Here is a 20,859-nt window from a genome sequence, read left to right as displayed (position 1 = left end):
ATCTGAGGAGCTCACTGAACCAGCTGTGTGGGGAATGGCCGATGGCAGGGGAGGGGCTGGGTGAGGATGGAGGCAAGGAGGGTGGAGGGGCCTCTGTGGTGCCCACATGCAGCAGAGCCTTGGCTTGGCTGGGACTGGCAGTGCCAATGGAGTAGCATCAGCCCGTGAATCCTTGGGACCTAGCTGAAGTGAGAGCAGCTAAGCTTAACCGAGGGCAAGTGTCAAGGCCGTAACAGCAGGTAGAGCTGTGGGCTCAGTCACTACAGCCTGTCTCAAAGGGAAGCAACCCCTGCTGATGGGGCTTCTGCTGCCTCAGATGCTGCACTTGCTCTGACTTCAAAACTGGCCTCTGTGTGTTCTAATACGTGTGTGCATTGGGCTGTTTTCACAGACTCAATAGTGACTCACACAAGATAGAAATAGACTTCTCACATCACAAATCTGGTGTGCTAGTCTAGAATGGGTGTAGTGGCTCCTTGGTGGATGGGGCCTCAGCTCCTTCTGCACCTGTTCCCACCTTCTCTAGGGTGCTCTGCTGCCTTGGTCCTCATGGACTGAGCTGGTTTTTCACCTCCTGCTCACTCGGGTCAACCAGAAGGCTTAAAGGGGAAGGAGAGCCACACCCTTCCCCCCGAGGGCACTGTTTGGAAGTTCTCCACACATCCCGTTGAGCAGAGTGTGGTTGCCTGGCCACGCATAGCTGCAAGGGAGGCTGGGAGCTGTGGCCTTTATCCTGCTGGCTGTGTGCTCAGTTACAGGTCACAGGGAGAATGGGTTTAAGGCACAAGGAGCAGTGTCTGTGACAGCGTGTAAGCCAGGCTGGGGTAAGCCAGGTTGGCGTAAGCCGGGCTGGGTAAGCCGGGCTGGGGTAAGCTGGGCTGGGGTAAGCAGGGTTGGGGTAAGCCAGGCTGGAGCTGACTATAGCCTAGAAGGCATTGAGTTCAGGGGTCAGGGCACCTGGGTCTGAGGCGAGCTTTCCCATGATCCAGCTATGGTGCCTTGGGAGAGTTTCTTGTCTTTTCTGAGCCTTAGTTTCTCACCTGTGAATGGGTCTGTCCACACCTATCTCAAGAGAATTATAGTGGAGAATAAATGGGATCATGTATAGGACAGAATCTCATGTAGCAGCTGGCACATAGTAGGTGCTCATCTACATTTCGATTTTCTGTTTCTCCCCAGGGTTGTTTTAAATCTCTCCGTGTGGACACTGGTTCTGGGCCACACTGCACAGGCTTGAATCCCCTTCCAACACCTAGCGACTATACAACTTTGGGCAATGACCCTAACCAGTTTCAAACTTGGCTTCAGCCTCTATAAAATGGGAATAATAATAGCTTCTACTTTGTAGGATCATCGTGAGCATTGAATGAGATGAGGAGATCAATGTGCTGGGTAGGTGCTTGGCATTTAGTGAGCTCTTGTTAAATGATAACTTCTATTTTTATAATGTTTAAAAAGTTGCAAAATGAAAAAAACAGCATTTCACAAATATATTAATCTAAAGGCAAAGAGCAGATTATTTATTTTATCATAATGGGATTAAATAGCTCCTCAGCAGGCAGGAATACAGTAGGAATTCCTCTGACACATCTCAGTTCTCTCATAAAAATGTGAGGCAGTGTGGACCAAGCTTCCCTTCCTGTCATTGTGAGAACATGGGAAAACAGGCGTGTTGCCCTGCTTTAACCTGTAATGAGTTAGGAAGTCCTGCCCTGCCTCCCCTCCCCACCATTTCTGCAGTGTCAGTGTGAGCTTGATGAAAGGGTGTCAGGCCCTCTCTGATGCAGAGAGACAGTTCAGGCAGACTTAAAATTAACACTGACAAGATCCATCACGAGTGCGGGGCAGCCATGCTGCACTCATGGGTTCACTGGGTACAGTGGTTAATTAGCTTTGCTTGCAAAGTTACCTGCCTTATTCCTGCAATCAACTTATTTGTGGTTATAATTTGGATTTTTTAAAAAATTGGCTGGGCGCGGTGGCTCATGCCTGTAATTCCAGCACTTTGGGAGGCCAAGGTTGGAGGATTGCTTGAGCCCAGGAATTTGAGACCAACGTGGGAAGCATAGGAAGACCCTATGTCTTCAAAAAATGTAAAAAGTAGCTAGGTGTGGTGGTGCATGCCTGTAGTCCTAGCTACTTGGGAGGCTGAGGTGGGAAGATCGCTTGAGCCCAAGAGGTTGAGGCTGCAGTGAGCCATGATGGTGCCACTGCACTCTAGCCTGGCTGGCAGAGTGAGACCCTGTCTCAAAAAAAAAAAAAAAAATCAACCAATGAATGCTTTTATTTATTGATTTATTTATAGACAGGCTCTCACTCCGGTGGCTGCTCTGGGCGGTAGTGTTAGCTTGTAGAATTTGGAGCGGGGTTCCCCTCATGGCTCTTCAACTTACTTATTCTATGACCTTGGGCAAGTTACTTAGCCTCTCCGGCCTCAGGGCCCTCATCTGTGAAACAGGGATAATACTAGCACCTGCCTCAGAGGATTGTTATGAGGATCAGATGGGTTATCTAGAAATCACCTAGGTAGTACTTGGCACAGCAAGTCCTCTTTAGTTTTAGCTGCTATTATTATTGTTACTACTACTGAAACTGTAAAGTACTCCTGAGAAAATTTCTATTAGCATAACTACTGTTTTTATAAAAATTGCGATTAGATGGTTCATGTGTTTTTTGGTTTTTAAATGCTCATGAGTCAAAACTATAAAGCATTTTTTGTAACAGCTTTATGGAAATAAATTCACACACCATTCAATTCACCCATTTGAAGTGTACAATTCAGCGTGCATGTGTTTTGATGGGGAGCAAATGGCGGTTCTGGAATTCCTCCCCCAGCCTCCTCCTGGCCTTCGGAGCACTTCCAACCTTGGTTCTGGGTGAGGTAAGGATGTCCCAGGTGGCAGAGCAAAGGAGGCTCCTGTCTATTTCATCTTCTGTTTGGGACAGGGAGTTTCTAGAAGGCCCCGGCTTGGGATGAGGTGCTTCTCCAAGATTGTCACGGTGACCCCTGTTGCTTTGTTTGCCTCCCTAGAGCAACTGAAGGAGCGCTTGGCCAACGAGCTTTCGGGACTGCCCAAGGTGCGCCTGATCCACGCCAAGAGAGAGGGCCTGGTGCGAGCCCCGCTGCTGGGGGCGTCTGCGGCGAGGGGCGATGTCCTGACCTTCCTGGACTGTCACTGTGAGTGCCACGAGGGGTGGCTGGAGCCGCTGCTGCAGAGGTGCGTGAGCCGCCCACCACGGGAGGGACAGCACGTTACCTGGTGTAGGTAACATGAGGAACAGACTCATCCCGTCGCTTGAGAGTTAACGGGTTGCCTGGGCTCAGCTACTCCTCTGTCACTGGGCAGGAGAGCAGTCCCTGCTTCGTTAGGCTGTTGAGGCCATGAAATGATTTAGTGCATGGCAAGTGCTTGGGAGTGCCAGCTGGAGGAGGCCCCGTGTCACTGTTTGCTTTTATTATTTCTTCTTTTTTATTTTTGTTTTTTGAGACAGAGTTTCACTCTTGTTGCCCAGGCTGGAGTGCAATGGTGTGATCTTGGCTCACCGCAACCTCTGCCTCCCGGATTCAAGTGATTCTCCTGCCTCAGCCTCCAGAGTAGCTGGGATTACACGCATGCACCACCACACCTGGCTAATTTTGTGTTTTTAGTAGAGATGGGGTTTCACCACTTTGGTCAAGCTGGTCTCAAACTCCTGACCTCAGGCATGAGCCACCAAACCCAGCCTTATTATTCCTTCTTATCCGAGCTTGTTGCAGAAAACCGAGGAAGTATCATCAACCAAGAACACTTAAAAAAATCCTCAATCAAGTAGAATGGCACTCCTGGAGAATACACATTTCGATGTATTTCTTTCAAGCAGGGCTGACTTATCCCTTACACCCAGGGGGAACAATGCCTAGGGCCCATGAAACTGGAAGGAACCCACATGAATGTCATGAATTTCTTTTAAAATCAGAAGGGAAAAATGAATATCATAATAATGGGTATGTAATAATGAATCTAGCATGGATTGTATTTGTCTTTATACCAGTATAGTCATAAAATATGTTTTTTAATCTGTCTGCTTGTTATAGAGGAAGGGCCCCTGAAAGTCATAATGTGGCCCTGTTCTCAAGGCCACTGTCCTTGCTGTTCCACGGCATCTCACTCTCACCCTCCTACCGTCCCCCCTCAAGAAGCCACCATCTACTGGGGCCCAATTTTTGTTCCCTTCTCTCTTTCCTCCCCATGCTCTGCCTCATCTCTCTGCCCTTTCTGTTTCTGTGTCATGGAAGTCAGGAGCTGGGCCGGCCAACCAGGAGCTCCCCAGGTGGGAGAGGAAGGAAGGGATCTTTGCTTGGCTTCCCCTCTGTGGAGCAGGCAAAGGGCTGGAGGGGCAGGGTCTCTGCAGCTGGGAAACTGCTTCCCCGCAGACACCAACACTGTGGTTGTTAGGGTTGTCTGGAAGAGCTGGGGACCCACTTGCCTTCCTTCCTGGGTGTGACCCAGCTACCTCCTGCCCTGCCACTTCCTACTGTCCTGGCTCCTTGTCAGCTGCAAGTTCTATAGCTGTCTCTTTCTCCTCCTCAGCTCTGATGAGCTTTCCTAGCAGCAGATTCGAGGCACCTCTGGCCTGTGATGGAGCTGGAGACTATTTAGAACACAGTTATGGCCGAGTGCTCCCTCTGGAACCCGGACCAGTGGGCACCCCCTCCTTCGTTCTGCCACTGCACTCATAGATGGCCACCTCTACGCAGGTATGAAATCATGGGGAAAGGACATTTCTTTCTCTTCAGCTGATGGATTAATGCTTTTAGAATTTCTCTTCATCCCACCCTTTGGACACGGGCCAGCCCCCTCTTTGCTGCAGGCCTGTAGATGAGGGGATTTTCCACCTCAGTTGTCTATTAGAAATACCTGGGGAACTTTAAAAAATATATATTCTAATTTTTAATTTTTGTGGGTAAATAGTAGGTGTATATATTTATGGAGTACATAAGATATTTTGATACAGGCATGCAATGCATAATAATCACACTAGAGTAAATGGGATATCCCTCAAGCATTGATGTTTGTGTTACTAATAATCCACTCATACTCTTTTTTTTTTTTTTTTTTAGACAGAGTCTCACTCTGTTACCCAGACTGGAGGGCAGTGGTGTGATCTTGGCTCACTGCAACCCCCGCCTCCCAAGTTCAAGCGGTTCTCCTGCCTCAGCTTCCTGAGTAGCTGGGACTACCAGTGCGTGCCACCATGCCCAGCTAATTTTTGTATTTTTAGTAGGGACAGGGTTTCACCGTGTTGGCCAGGCTGGTCTTGAACTCCTAACCTCAGTGATCCATCCACCTCAGCCTCCCAAAGTGCTGGGATTACAGGCGTGAGCCACCGCACCTGGTCCAGTCATACTCTTAGTAATTTTTTTTAATCGATCTATCTATCTATCTATCTATCTATCTCTATTTATCTGAGACAGAGTCTCGCTCTGTTGCCCAGGCTAGAGTACAGTAGAGTAATCTTGGCTCACTGCAGCCTCTGCTGCCCAGGTTCAAGTGATTCTCCTGGCTCAGCCTCCCGAGTAGCTGGGATTACAGGCATGCGCTACCATGCCAGGCTAATTTTTGCATTTTTAGTAGAGATGGGGTTTCACCATGTTGGCCAGGCTGGTCTCAAACTCCTGACCTCAAGTGATTTGCCCGTCTCAGCCTTCCAAAGTGCTGGGATTACAGGCATGAACCACCATGCCCAGCCAGTTATTTTTAAATGTACAGTTAATTTTTTTTTTTTTTTACTATAGTCACTCTGTAGTGCTAGCAACTAGTACGTCTTATTCATTCTTTCTATTTTTTTTGTACCCATTAACCATCCAACCAACTACCCTTCCCAGCCTCTGGTAACCATCCTTCTGCTCTCTGTCTCCGTGAGTTCAATTGGTTTAAGTTTTAGCGCCCACAAATAAGTGAAAACATGCAAAGTTTGTCTTTCTGTGCCTTGCTTATTTCACCTAACAATGACCTCCAGTTCCATCCATGTTGTTGCAAATGACAGCATCTCATTCTTTTTACCGGATGAATAGTACTCTATTGTGAGTATATGTACCACACATCATTTATCCAGTCATCTGTTAATGGACACTTAGGTTGCTTCCCAATCTTGGTTATTGTGAATGGTGCTGCAACGAACATGACAGAGCAGATATATTTTTGGTAATTGGATATGTACTTAGGAGTAGAATTGCAGGATCATATGGTAGCTCTATTTTTAGTTTTTTGAGGAACCTCCAAACTGTTCTCCATAGAGGTTGTACTAATTTACATTCCCACCAACGGTGTATGAGGGTTCAACCTGGGGAGCTTTTTAAACACACCAATGCCTGGTCTCATTTGGATCTGACTTTTGGGGCTGGGGCCTCGACTTCTGCTCCCCAGGGAACTTTGGTGTGCACCAGCATTGGGACACATCAGACTGTGGACTCTCCTTAAGGTGGCCCCAGACAGGAGTGGTAACCCTTTCCATCCAGGGGCTTTTGGAAATGTGGGAAGGTATTCTTGGTTGTCATGTCAACCAGGTAGGGCTCCTGGCATTTTGTGTATCAGGGAGGCCCAGTATCCTGCAGATCAGCCCTGTGCAGTGGAGAATGGTTCTGGCCCAGATGCCAATAGCATCCCTATGGGTCCTGCACATTCTCCAGCCAGGACTGGGAGTCCTGTACTCCAATGCTGGTACAGCATTCTCCTAGTTTTCCCCTTCTTGTAAAAATTAGGCTGTCTGTGGTTCCAGCGAGCTTGATCACAGGCCATCAGTTCCTGGGGGAGATGGCCTTTGACAGGGGCCAGGTGGAACTTGCCCAGCAGGTCTGATGTTGGCCATTTCAACCTTTTAAATAATGCCATCAATTTCTTTAAATAAGCGGATGTTGGTGGATACCTAGTATGCAACTTCCTCAATTTGGGGAACTCACAGATCTGAGACTCTGTCTCACGCAACCTGTCCAGAACAGTGCAATTTCCCTGAGTGGTATTTCTAATATCCCCTCTGACTTTCTGGTGTCATTCTAAGGACAGTGAAAGCACAAGTCTGGCTGATCTCTGTTGCATTGTCCTGTGTTGTGGGACTCTTAGGATTTTTAGGTCTCAAATTCCAGACAACATCCCCCAAAATGTACTCAAGGAAATCTGGTGTTCACACATGGTCTAGTCTCAGTCCATCTTTCCTAGTGTGGTGTCAAATGCAAAGAAACAAGGCCTGGAAGAATGCTGAGGGATGGCCAGATTTGTAATAATGTTGTGGAGAGAACAGTTGAAACCAACACACAGGCTGATACCTGCAAAAGGAAATTATAGCATTTTTCACTATGTGTAATATTTCACAATAACAAAAGTTAAAAGAAAAAAATAGCAATAGTTTCAGGTTGTCTGCCAGCCATCTTAAAAACATTTTCCCAGGAAATCCTGACATTTAACCCTCCTAATGGATATTATAATTCCAGTGTTACCACTGAGGCAATAGGCTCTGAAGTTAGGTGACTTGGCTAATGTCACACAGCAAATAAATAGCAGGATTAGAATTTATATTCTAATTCCAAAGCTGACCCTTTGGTCTGGGTGCACCTTTGTTCGTAGGAGATAAATATTTCTTGATGTTAAGATGTTTCATTATGATTAAACCTCTCGCACTTCTGAGAGATTGAAATCATAGAGCGTTTGGTCAGAATGTCCATGGATAGAATCAGAGCATATTAAAGTCATGGGACTTTTTGTTTGAAAGCCCTCCCTGGCCCCCAGATCTCCCCCATGGTGGTCACCTGCCAGGGCTCTGACATGGCTACAGACACCTGGAATAAGAGAAGCAGGCCTTTCTCAGGTGTTCCTCCCTTTTATTGGAAGGAAGACAAGAATTCACCCTTGAATTTCCCAATTGTCTTCCTGCTGCCCGTCTGCATAGAAGAGATGGATGGATGTCTTGGGTGCTTTCAGGATCCATGAAGAGGAGTAGGCAGTGGTGTGCCCGGTGATTGACATGATCGACTGGAACACCTTCGAATACCTGGGGAACTCCGGGGAGCCCCAGATCGGTGGTTTCGACTGGAGGCTGGTGTTCACGTGGCACACGGTTCCCGAGAGGGAGAGGATATGGATGCGATTCCCCGTTGATGTCATTGGGTCAGGAGCTGACTTCTGGGTGACTTGTTTTTTAAGCATGCCTCGTTGCATCTGGCCGACCTGTCAGCGGAGGCCCTCGGGAGGAATGGTTAGCTGTCAGCTTAACTACCTCCCCTCTTCCCACTTTTTTGTCCAGAGTATTTGCTTATTTTTATTAAACATGTCTGCTACACATGTCAATTTTATATCGGTATATTTTATTTATTTAATTTTTAAATTGTGGTAAAATATGCATCACAGAGAATTTACCATTGTAACCATTTTGAAGTATGTGATATTAGGCTGAGCCTGGTGGCTCACGCCTGTAATCCCAGCACTTTGGGAAGCCAAGGGAGGAGGATTGCCTGGGCAACATAGCAAGAACCTATCTCTACAAAAAAATAAAAATCAGCTGAGCGTGGTAGTGTGCATCTGTAGGCCTAGCTAGCTGGGAGGCTGAGACAGGAGGATTGCTTGAGTCAAGGAGTTCAAGGCTTTAGTGAGCTATGATCACGCAATTGCACTGCAGCTGGGGCGACAGAGCGAGACCCTGTCTCTATAAAAAATAAATAAATAAAATAAAGCATGCAATTTTAGCAGCATCAAGCACATTCACAGTATTGTGCAAACATGATCTTTACCTATTTCCAGGGCTTTTTCATCATCCCACACGGAAAACATCCCCACTAAGCAATAACTTCCCGTTCTCCCCTTCCCGGCCCCTGGGAACCTCTGTTCTTTCAGGCGCCCCATGTAAGTGGAATCGTACAATATTTGTCCTTTTGTACTTGGTTCTTTCACTTATCATCATGTTTTCAAGTTTCCTAGAGAACATCATTCCTTGTGATGGCTGAGTAATATTCCTTTGTACATATATGCTACATTTTGTTTATACATCCTTCTGTTGGTGGACACTTGGGTTGTCCTTTGGTTATTGTCAAATAATGCTGCTATGAACATCGGTGTACTTTTATCTGCTTGAGTCCCTGTTTTCCATTCTTTCGGGTATACACCTAGGAGTGGATTGCATTCTTGAGGAAACATCATTAGGCCCCTTTGACCCGGGATGTGGGTGGATCCATGGCAGGTGGAGGAGCCTGCTCTGGCCAGTGGGTGAGTCAATGTCTGAGTAGAGTGGGCCCAAGGGAGGCTTAGCAGCTCTCATTCTGGAGGTGTTGAAGTGATAGCCTGGCTTCTTCCCCCCTTCCAAGTTCAGAAGCAAGTGGGAGACAGATGTGGGAGTTGGGCAGAAGGAGGTCAGGACTTCAGCCTCACCACTGGTGTGTTGAACCAGAAGTAGGCTCTTAGTTCTGCATTCACATTTGGCATTTGGGCTTCTGAATCCTTTCACCAGAGTCCTGACCTTAAGATGACCCGCTGCTGGCTGGAGTGGAGCACGCAAGGAGAGTGTCCAGAGATAAGGCTGGAGAGATGAGTGGGGCCAAGGGAAGGGATTTGGACTTGACCCTGAGCAGGTAGAAGCCACTGAAGGGATCCGAGCAGGAAGTGACCTGAGTATGTGCCACGTGCCAAGTGGTGAGGGTCCTGGAGGGACTGTTGTGGGCAGGGATACCATTAGGAGGCTCTGCAGTCCTCCAGGTCAGAAACAATGGTTCAGGAGATGGTGGGCACTGTGGATTCCAGAGATGGTAAGATGGAAGAACTGGAAGAAATTGAGTGGGAAGTGGGGAAGGAAGGAATTGAGAATGGCACCCAGGCTTCTATAGGAGCCCTTAGTGAGAACATCTTGCTCAATCCCTCACTGAACAGGTTTGGAAACTGAGACACAGAGTAGGAGGCTCTAATCCAGGCTACTTAGGCAGCCTGTAATGAATTCATGGGGGGCCATGAATTCTGATTGTCCCCTTACCCCACATGCTCAGGGCACCTATCCTACCCATCCCATAATATCCCTGTGCCTCAGTTATCTCATCTGTATAATAAGTACCGGCATATCCACCCTGCCTATTTCCTAGATTTTTAGGATAAACACACATGAACGTGCTTTGTAGTCTAGAACCTTCCCTTCCACTGGGAACGTTGCTGTTGTCTTCTCAGTTGGCCCCACGCTTGGAGTCCAGGGCAGGCCCCGATGCTGCAGAATGTTAACATTTTTAGTGGTTCTGCTCTCAATGTTCTCTTTCCCTGTTTCTTTTTTTTTTCAAGTTGGGGTCTCGCTCTGTCACCCAGGCTGGAGTGCAGTGGCATGATCTTGGCTCACTGCAACCTCTGCCTCCTGGATTCAAGTGATTCTCCTGCCTCAGCCTCCTGAGTAGCTGGGATTACAGGAGCGGGCCACCACACCCGGCTAATTTTTGCATTTTTTTTAGTAGAGACAGGTTTTCGCCATATTGGCCAGGCTGGTCTTGAACTCCTGACCTCAGGAGATCCACCCGCCTCGGCCTCCCAAAGTGCTGGGATTACAGGCGTGAGCCACTGCACCCGGCGCCCTTTGCCCATTTATTAATGGGATTATTGGTTTGTTTTTGACCACTGATTTGTTTGAGTTCCTTGTATTTTATGGATATTAATCTCCTGCCAAATGAGTAGTTTACAAATATTTTCTCCCATTCAAAAGGGTGCCTTGTCACTCTGTTGATTATTTCATTTGCTTTGCAGAAGCATTTGTTTTTAATATAGTACTATTTGCCTATTTTTGTAGCCTGTGATTTTGAGGTCTTAGTCATAAAGCTTTTGCCTAGACTAATGTCCTGAACAATTTTCCTTATGTTTTCTTCTAATATTTTTAGTAGTTTTGGGCCTATATTCATCTTGAACTGGTTTTTCTATATGGTGAGAGATAGAGGTCCACTTTCATTCTTCTTCTGGTTATCCAGTTTTCCCAGCACCATTTATTGAAGAAGGTATCCTTTCCCCAGTGTTTATTCTTTACCGCTTTGCCAAAGATCAGTTGGCTGTAAATATATGGATTTATTTCTAGATTCTCTATTGTGTTCCATTGGTGTATGTGTCTGTTTTTATACCAATACCATGTTTTCTTATTCCCCGTGGCTTTGTAATATATTTTGAAGTCAGATAGTGCAATGCCTCCAGCTTTGCTGTTTTTGCTCAGTATTCCTTTGGTTAGCCAGGCTCTTTCTTGGTTACATGCAAATTTTAGAATTTTTTTTTTCATTTCTGTAAAAAAAAAAAAATTGGTGTTTTGATAGGGATTGCGTTGAATCTGTAGATTGCTTTTTGCAGTATGTCCATTTTAATGATATTAAATTGAAGAGGACACAAACAAGTAGAAAGGCATACCATGCTCCTGGATCAAAAGAATTAATTATTCTTAGTTTAGACATGCAGCTACCTTATGCTAAGGACACAATGGACTTAACTGCCATTACAACAAACCGCAAATCTAGGATACCAGGGTCTTTAAGACCAAAATAATGCTATTCCTTATTATACTCAAAGGAGTGTGAGAGGGAAAACGTGTTGTGTTCTTTATCTCTCACAGTGACTATGGGAAGTCAGTGGGAGTTGTTTCATGTGGATAATTCAAGAAATAAAGGTTCCAGTGGCTATGTACTTATAAATGGGATTCTGTGATAACACCTAATATTTTATGTAGTTAAAACCATTTTTTTCTTGGAGAATGGATATTAAAAGTGGAAGAAGGGGTGACTTTTTACTGTTTGTCTTATATTTGTTTACAGTATGGATTTGATGCCATAAGCTTGTGTTATTTTTTATGTTTATTAATATTGGTATAATAATTTATCATTTCCAGTATTTTCAACAATTCTGAATATCTTATATAACATGTTTTTATATTGGATCATAAGGCTCTTCAATAACTATATGCACTTTTGTTTATCAATCATTAGCACTTAATTTAAGTACTTGTGTATACAAAAATAACAGAAAAATAAAATTGAAAAAAGGAAGGAGGGGACATAGGAAGGGAGGGTTTCTAACCAAATGGCTTTGGAAAGAATAAATCAGTCAGTCCCAAAGTAGTTTCATATAAATATGTACTTTTCAAACACCATGCCTAAAGCACAATGATTGAGATTACATTAATAAAATGTTGATTTAAAAGTCCTAACAGTTATTTGCATGAAGAAAAGCATTCAAGATGATATATAGTATTTTATGAATTCTGTTGTTGTTTTGTTAATTTCTACAATCCTCAAAACTTATGATTTCTGATTCACTGGTTATATTTCTTAATTTACCTTACCAGCATTACATATTACACATTGCAGAGATTAGCAGTGTATTCATTTATAAGAAAATGTTTTCTCGAATGAGAAAAATAGTTATTTTAGCATATTCTAGAAAGTTTAGGGAAACATGTAAATGTTCATCTACCTCTTAATCATAAGCTGCTAAAATTTTGGAGAAAAATCTATTTTGGGTAAAAAAAAAAATCACTTGTTATTACCATCATAATGTAGTTGATAATATTTTATCCATATAGCATACATCTTCTACATTAAAATTATATTATGCCAACATAAACTATACAAATAATATCATATAAAACTTAAGTGTAATATATATGATATTGTTACAAAATTCTTAAAATCGAGTGTGTTCATTTTTTAATGCAGCCATAAAGAATGGCCACAAATATGGTGTCTTAGCACAACACAAATTTATTACCTTAGAGTTCTGTGGATCAGAAGCCCAACATAGATTTAAGGTGTCAGTAGGGTGCATTTCATTCTGAAGATTCTTGGAAAGGAGAATTTGGTCCCTGCCTCTTCCAGCTTCTAGAGTCCACATAGTTTCCTTGGCTCTTGGCCCCTTCCTCCATTTCAAAAATCTGTCGCTTTGAGCCAAGTCCTTCTCATACTGCCATATCTCTGGTCCTCTCTTCCACCTTTATGTGCTCTTGTGATTACGTTGGACTGAATATAATCATGCTAAGGTCAGCTGATTAGCAACTTTAATTTCATCTACATATCCTTATTTCCTCTTCGCCATTTAATGTAACATATTAGTAGGTTTCAAGCATTAGAATATGGAAATCTTTGAGGGGCCATTACTCTGCCTATGACACCAAGATATATGGGTGTGCAGTTGAAAATATTAACTGCAAAAAGTAATTATTTCATATTAAATTGTTGTATAAGGTCTTTTTCAAAATGTAGCCTGTCTTAAAAATGAGACTATAAGTAATGCATTTGAGTAAATATGCAAATTATATATATTTCATAAACTGAATAAAAACTAAAATGCACAAAAGCACATTACTAAAAGTTTTCTCTATCTTCTCTTATTATTATTCTAGCTATTATATTTGAAATTAAGAATTTAATTTGGTTTATAAATTTATATACTATATTATTGAGTAAGGAATGTAACCATGTCATTTGTAGATGCAACTTTAATCATTATGTTATACAATTATTTAGTTTTTAAGAAACTTAGATTAAAAATACATATTATTTAGTAAGTATTGTATCACTTTAAAGAGTTTTTCATAAAATGTTAAAAAGAAAAGTAGTCATAAAACTTCAATACAGAGTAATTAAAAATCATTTAATTTACCAATAATCTCAGTATTAGCCCCAAAATACTAAACTCTCTCTCTCTCTTTCTTTTTTCTCTCTGTCACAGACACACAAACACACTCACATACACACACAGAATGTTCAAATATGTAAAGATATTAAGAATAGAGAGCCAGATTTTCTCTTAATTGAAGAAAGAATTTACAAATTTGAAGGGTAAAAACTTGTGTGGTTGGATCAGAATTAGAAATAAGAGAAATAACAAACACATATTTAATACGCAGACTTTTCATCACCTCTGTCCCTTTCTTGATGCACTGATGCTTCTTCCCCTGCATCAAGATCCTCCCTCCCTTGTCCAGATTTCCCCATAATGTGCAGACAATTGTTTACAAGAAAGCCCTTCTTGAGCTGGTTAGACTTGAACTTCCAGCCCGAGTGTCCCCTAACAGAATGTTCTCATCCTGCTCAACTTCTAACACCCCACACCAGGCTGCACACACATTTCTAGGCCCCTCTTGGACTCCGATTTCCATGTTTGAATGCCATATCGTTTCTCACCTACAACACTTTTCTACCCAGCCTGGACTCTGACAACATGCCCTCCATTTTGTTTCCCCCTTCTTTGCACAGAGACACTTTCCTAATCCACCTCATGTTGGTGTGTCCATCTCTTGTAGAAACAAGCCTCACCCTGCTTTCGCTCCGAAATGATGTCCTGGGTCACCATCCTACTCATTACTTTCTCACACTACTCAAAACACACCACTAATAATCTGTCCCCACGGCACTCTTGTCATCTCCCTCCCACTCCTCTGTCACCTCTTCTGTAACACTGTCTTCCCCGTCCTTAACATAATGCTGCTGTATTTGGCCCTACCTAGGAATAGAGTAGTTGAAGAAGAGAAAGGAATAAAAGGGAGGGAAAAGATGAAGTGGTTGTTTAAAAGAAAGATGATGAGGAAAATGAACAGCCCAATATAATCCTGAAAGTCATCAATATTAGTGTTTATTTCAGGTTAAATTTTTAAATGAAGTATCTTTATATCTTTGATGAAGAAGATACATCCAATGTACAGTATTCAGCTCAGGGTTTTGTATGGAAAAGAAATGTTTACTAATGAAGATCTAAAAAACTGTGAGCAGGAAGATCAAGTGTGAAGAAAATCATGTCATAGAAATATCTAAAGGCACAAGATGTGGCATAGACAAGTAAAGTGTTTGGAACATGAATGTATGATGATCTGAGTATTAATAGGAATGCCATATGCAAAACCGCTGTATTTATTCTGTGTGGTTTTGAAGGGATAACTGGGTAAAGCATAAACAGAAAAACCTAAACTAGCCTTTCTAAATATAAAAGCCATTAAAAAATAAGAAAGGCTTTTTTAAAAAATACGGAGGTATGAGCACACGCTTCCAACATTTTCCTCACTGGATATGCCCTCCATCATTACCTAACAAAAATATTTGATTAGCCAAAAAGTATGTGGACACGTTGGAAAAACTGGATGTATGCTGGTGATTTTAGAAGTGTCTATCTTCAAATTCAAATTATGTGAGCATTCTTTTAGATACTGTACCAATGGATCAAGATGAATAGAAATCAGCAAAGATCAAATAAAAACTTGAGTTCCTGAGACAGGTCCTCCATGGCATGAGAATTAAAAATAAGCAACATGAACAGAACTCTACCAGTAACTTCAGAGAGAGAGAATGGTAGGTCCACTGGGCACATGACTGCTCCATAATCACATCTGCTTTGTTTGGTGTGACATCAGATAGAAAGCCTGCAGCATGGTGGCCTTTACTTGTCAGGGCTTTCTCTGATGCTGACCGTTTCTCCATACTTCTCACCCCTGTGAATTTGGAAAACCCACTTACATTTTCTGAGAAAATAAATGGAAGTGACTACTGAATTGGGTAAATACACCGAATTGGCATTTAAAGCCATTAAAAGTTTAATTAACTGAAAACTGTCTAATTAAAACTCAAAACAGGATTCCATTTATTTTTCTTTTTTCCAAATGCTCACATTTACCATCACTTTGACCCCTTGTTTAAACTTTTTTTTTTCTATTTGTTTGCTTGTTTTTGTCTGTCTTCGGCTAATAAATGGAATGAATAGGGGGATAAAAGTGAAATAAGATGGAAGAGAAAGGGGAATAAAGAGAAGAAATGAGAGAAAAACTTTTTGTGAGGTAAGTTTAGATATATAAAGTGAGCACTGATATATATAAGTACTAGGAACAAACTACAGAGAATGCTCCAATGTGTGAAAAGATTTTAATGTGGTGCTAAAGGAAATGTGTAAGACTGAGTTAAAATGGGGTGCCATGCACACAGTCTTTATTTGGTGTGGGATCTGGGGCAGGACAGTTAACCATATACAGCCCTTTCTTATGTCAGTGATTACAGCATCAGCTGATGGAAGAGGTAATAAGGAAAATAATTTAATCTCTGTACTTGAAGTCGTGAAATGTAAGGACAGAGAAAGCTATGGTATGGACATGACAGAATACTTTTTCTAAAAACTCCTAAAGGTATGAGTTACTAATAAAGAAATAAGGATTTATAGAATTTAAATCAATTCATTCATAGCTGGAAAGAGCTAATATGCCTTATGTATTTTGTTATTTTGTACAAGCCAAACTAATAAATTTATCTTGGTAGGTTTTCAAATAGGAAACCTATTGTGTAAATTTTAAAACCAATTCTGATACCTCATGAACTGTAATTCCCAAGAGCATACTTTTTCTAATTATATCTTCTTTAAGAAAATTTACGATGAATGTAACACCTTAAAATATATTAACATAATCTTTCAGATCCTCTCAACACACATTCAAAGTTTAAAAGTAACATGTTATAACACAGCTGGATTAGAACTCCTTGACATGACACCTTTTAAAACACCTGTGTTTCAAAGTCTAGTAGTAGGCTCAGTTGGAAGATATAAAGCTGAAAAGAATACTTAGCACAGGGAGAGGGTTTTACAAACCGGAACTGCTCATGAAAGTATAGTTCACATGGGTATTACAGTAATAATACAATTTCTCTTTGGCTTGAAATCCACTATGCATTGCTCACATTCTTCGATAAAGAGGCTTGAGTTCCAATAACCCGGTCTCTTCTGTCATCTCTTTGAGATAGTTCAATTGAAGAACAGGTAGTTTTCTCAGTAGGTGTCTTTACACGAGACCTTAATAACTCAGTACATGCATTGGTCCACAAGGTGAGAAATTGAGTTAAAAACTACATGAAAGATGTCGCTATGCTAAAATTTGTATAATGCCAAATTAAATTTAGTAGTGATTTTAAACTAAATTTAACAGTGATTTTTTTTGGTCTTATAGTGGCAGAAATGTCAACGGGGCATTGTGATGTTGTGTAAGCATCACCTTGAATACTGTCATAATCACTGGCACAGCATACACAATGTACTCATGAATAAAAAATAGGTGGTAGTTTGATTTAGTTTTTATAATCATATATTAATCATAAACAATTTTATATTCTACTCTACATAAATTACAAGCATAAAGGGAAAATATTTATGCAGTGAGTCAAATATTTTTACCAAAGCAAAAGGTATTCATAAAACACTAGGTAATAAAGAAAATAAATTATGCTTTTTTGCTTCCTTAATAATGCTGGGATGTTAGGAATTCAGTATAATTACACAGATAAATGGAGAGTCAGTATTAGAATTAAAATGTAAGGGAAATATATTAGTGACTCTGACAGCACAACACAACTAATTTAAGGGAAAAAATGCAAGAACACATTTATAAACATTTCATATTTCCATGAGTTTCAGAAAATAACATGGTACATAGTCATTTGTACTAATATAAAGTAAATATAAAAACTAACAGAATATGAATAAAACATGCAAAAGCTTACAATAATGTACCTTTTACAAATAAGTAGCATATATTTGCTATTCAATTTGTGTGTCGTGTTTGTGTACAAAAACAAAAAAAAACCAAAAATGCATATTTAAATTATTAAATTTTATTTTTATCTAGATTGAAATACACACATTGTACGTTACTAATTATTCCCTAATTTGCTAATGTCATGCAGTTACCCAAACTTTGGTTAATAGGTGGTTGTGGTACTGAAGAATGAGAAACAAAAGATCTCCTTCTTCCTTTTATGAAAGTAAATTAATTTATTTAATGTATCAGTCTTAAGAACTTACATATTAATAAGTCTTCCAATTGTTGTTTTTTGCATTCCTAAACAAAACTACTGTCTACCATATTTTTAGCCAATTTGAGTGATTTTCCTTATTCATAATCATTTTGTTCTATTGTGGCAAATGGGTACATTTATAAGGTGAAGAGCTGATTGTAAGGTGCCATCTGTTATGCTACATAATAGTCTTTTTGTTTGATGTGCTGTATAAGGATCAGACCCTCAAACTTGACCTCATCAGCATCATGAGATAGATAATGGATCTAGTTAGTACCAATATAACTCATTCATATTCTATTGTGAAACACATTGGAGTCTCAACTCATATTTGATTACATTTCCATTAATCATTATTAAAGATTCCTCTGTGTAAATGAAATGGCATTTAGTTCATTTAACATATAATTGAGTTCTAGTGGAGCAGAAACTGTTTCATAGAATTCTTAAGTACTTTTTGAACGTAAAATAACGCAGGTACCAATTTGTCGGTAGTTTTCTGTACCAATGTTTTCCCATTAACTTCAATTTCCATATACTGGACCAATAGCTATTGGTTCATCTTGCCCATCACGGTCCTCATTCCTCATTCAGTTATGTGGTATCATACACTTAATGAAATAAGTTACACCTTTGGATATCTTCTAAATGAAATATTTTTAGTTTTGTATGGAGCGATAAATGTCCTCATCGTGAAAAGAAAGTGTAAGCACGCACTCTTCTGTTAGGGAAAACCTCATATTTAAGAGGATGCTATCTGTAGTTTATGAGTAATTCCTTCAAACAATTAAAAGTATCTTATTTACCCTAATCAAAATTATAAATCAGGGTTGGGCATGGTGGCTCAGACCTGTAATCCCACCACTTTTGGAAGCCGAGGTGGGTGGATCACTTGAGGCCAGGAATTCGATACTAGCCTGGACAAAATGGCAAAACCCCGTCTCTACTAAAAATACAAAAATTAGCCTGTCTCAGCTGCTTGGGAAGCTGAGGCATGAGAATTTCTTGAACCCATGAGGCAGAGGCTGCAGTGAGCTAGGGTCGCACCATGGCACTCAGCCTGGGCAACAGAGCAAGACCCTGTCTCAAAAAAAAAAAAAAAACAATCTTTATCAAATGTTTTCTTCTTAATTTTTTGCAATTTATTGCAATTTATTCCCAATTTGAGAATTCAGTCCTCTATACAAACCATTTTTGTTCATTTTTACATTCATAACTCTGTAAGTGTAAAACCTCTGTAAGTTTAAAACTTTTAAAATAAAAGTTTATTTGTTCTTAATTTTTAATATCATTTGATCCTCATTAATCTTGGATCCCTTGGAAATTTGTCTACTTCATAAAATTTATTTATAACCTCAAAATTAACACTAGCAGCACTTTTGTGGTCATTTGTGGACAAGTGGTGAGTGGCAAAAACTTTCATTCACATTGTGCACAGGTTCCCAGCTAAAATTAAATGAGCCAAAGCTGTTTGTTTCAACTCTATATCGTAAAGAAATGGCCCTTTCATGATCTAATTGGTGCCATATTTTTCACAACTTTGTCCTTTCTCTTGGTGATTTCACTATTTAAATATCTCCCAAAGATAATGCTGAAGTGCTGCTTGGTTTTTCTGAGGGAAAACAGCTGATATGTCTTAGGAAGAAAATCTATGAATTAGCCAAGCTTTGTTCAGACATAATTTATATAGTGCTGTTGGCTGAGTTCATATAAATAAATCTGTATTTTAACATAGATTAAATAACATGTCTTTAAATAGAAATAGACATAAAACTAGGATATGTGTTGATTGCTTGGTAAAATGTGACCAGAGACTCACAGAAATCTAAGCCTGTATTTCTTCCAGGAGTAAGCCTTCAACATTTGTTAATTCAGTGTTGTCTGTGAATTTATAGAACATAACAACTGCATATAAGGAAAAATGCTTGCATGTGAGAGAGTAAGCTGGAAGAATTTGGAAAATAATATTTTTATCAATCTTAATATTTCTAATCTCAAAAAGCTTATAATTTCACTTATGAGACCTAATATAATCAAACTCATAGAAGCAGAGAGTATATTGGTGGTTTCCGGGAGCTGAGAGAAAGAAATGCAGAGCTATTGTTCAATGGGTATGAAGTTTCAGTTACACAAGATGAATAAGTACTAGCCATCTTCCATAAAACATAGTATCCAAAGTTAACAACGCTCTATTGTGCACTTAAAGAATTTTTGAGAAGGTAGAACTCATATTGTGTTCTTAAAACACACACACGCACACACCAACACACACACACACCAACACACACACACACCCCAAAACCAAAACAACAACAGCAATCAAGAAAACAAAGGAGCCTGAGGAAGCTTTTGGAGGTGATGGATGTTTATATCCCTGTGGTGGTGATTTCATGGGTGTATGCAAGTGTCCAAACTCATCACATTGTACACATTAAATATGTGCAGCTTTTTGATGTATCTATTACACCTCAATGAAGCTGTTACAATCACTAATCAAGACAGAGAATATTTCAATATTTTTTAAAAATCAAAATTAATCCAACAAAGCTATGTTGACCAACATATAAAAATTTAATACATGAAATGTAACTCTGCAAAAAGAAAGAAAATACAACTATTTTCAATCTAATTTCAGTGTTTCCCGTATGACTCTGAATTTCTCAATCACTCGCGACACAAAATAAAAATTCGTGTATATATTTGACCCTTTGTATCTATGACCTTCTGCATCCGTGAATTCAACCAACCACAGAGCAAAAATATTTTTTTAAAAAACACAAAAAATAACAATACAGTAAAAAATACAGATAAAAATACAGTATGCTATTTACATGCATTTATATTGAAGTAGGTATCATAAGTAATCTAAAGATGATGTAACGCATATGGGAGAATGTACGTAGGTTATATGAAAATACTATGTCATTTTATTTATTTATTTTTTTTGTTTTTGAGACGGAGTCTCGCCCTGTCACCCAGACTGGAGTGCAGTGGCGCAATCTCGGTTCACTGTAAGCTCCGCCTCCCGGGTTCACACCATTCTCCTGCCTCAGCCTCCCGAGTATCTGGGA

General features: G+C 40.6%; 1 protein-coding gene across 2 annotated transcripts in view; it reads left to right on the top strand.

The window, feature by feature from the left end:
• The window catches only part of LOC129014678 (golgin subfamily A member 6-like protein 1), a 112,158-nt gene that overhangs the window by 42,091 nt on the left and 49,208 nt on the right, over positions 1 to 20,859 (top strand). Inside the window, exon 6 of one of the 2 annotated variants that reach the window (XR_010124066.1) lies at positions 1,349 to 1,363. The exons of the other annotated variant lie outside the window; for it this stretch is intronic. The gene's annotated coding sequence lies outside the window, so the exon portion shown is untranslated. Of the gene's footprint in view, positions 1 to 1,348; positions 1,364 to 20,859 lie in introns of those variants that run through there. 2 annotated transcript variants of the gene reach the window in all.

This window comes from Pongo pygmaeus, chromosome 16, assembly GCF_028885625.2.
Source record: "Pongo pygmaeus isolate AG05252 chromosome 16, NHGRI_mPonPyg2-v2.0_pri, whole genome shotgun sequence".
Taxonomy (NCBI): Eukaryota; Metazoa; Chordata; class Mammalia; order Primates; family Hominidae; genus Pongo; species Pongo pygmaeus.
The sequence above is the reverse complement of the archived record's forward strand: the minus strand, read 5'-3'. Positions and strand labels throughout refer to the sequence as shown.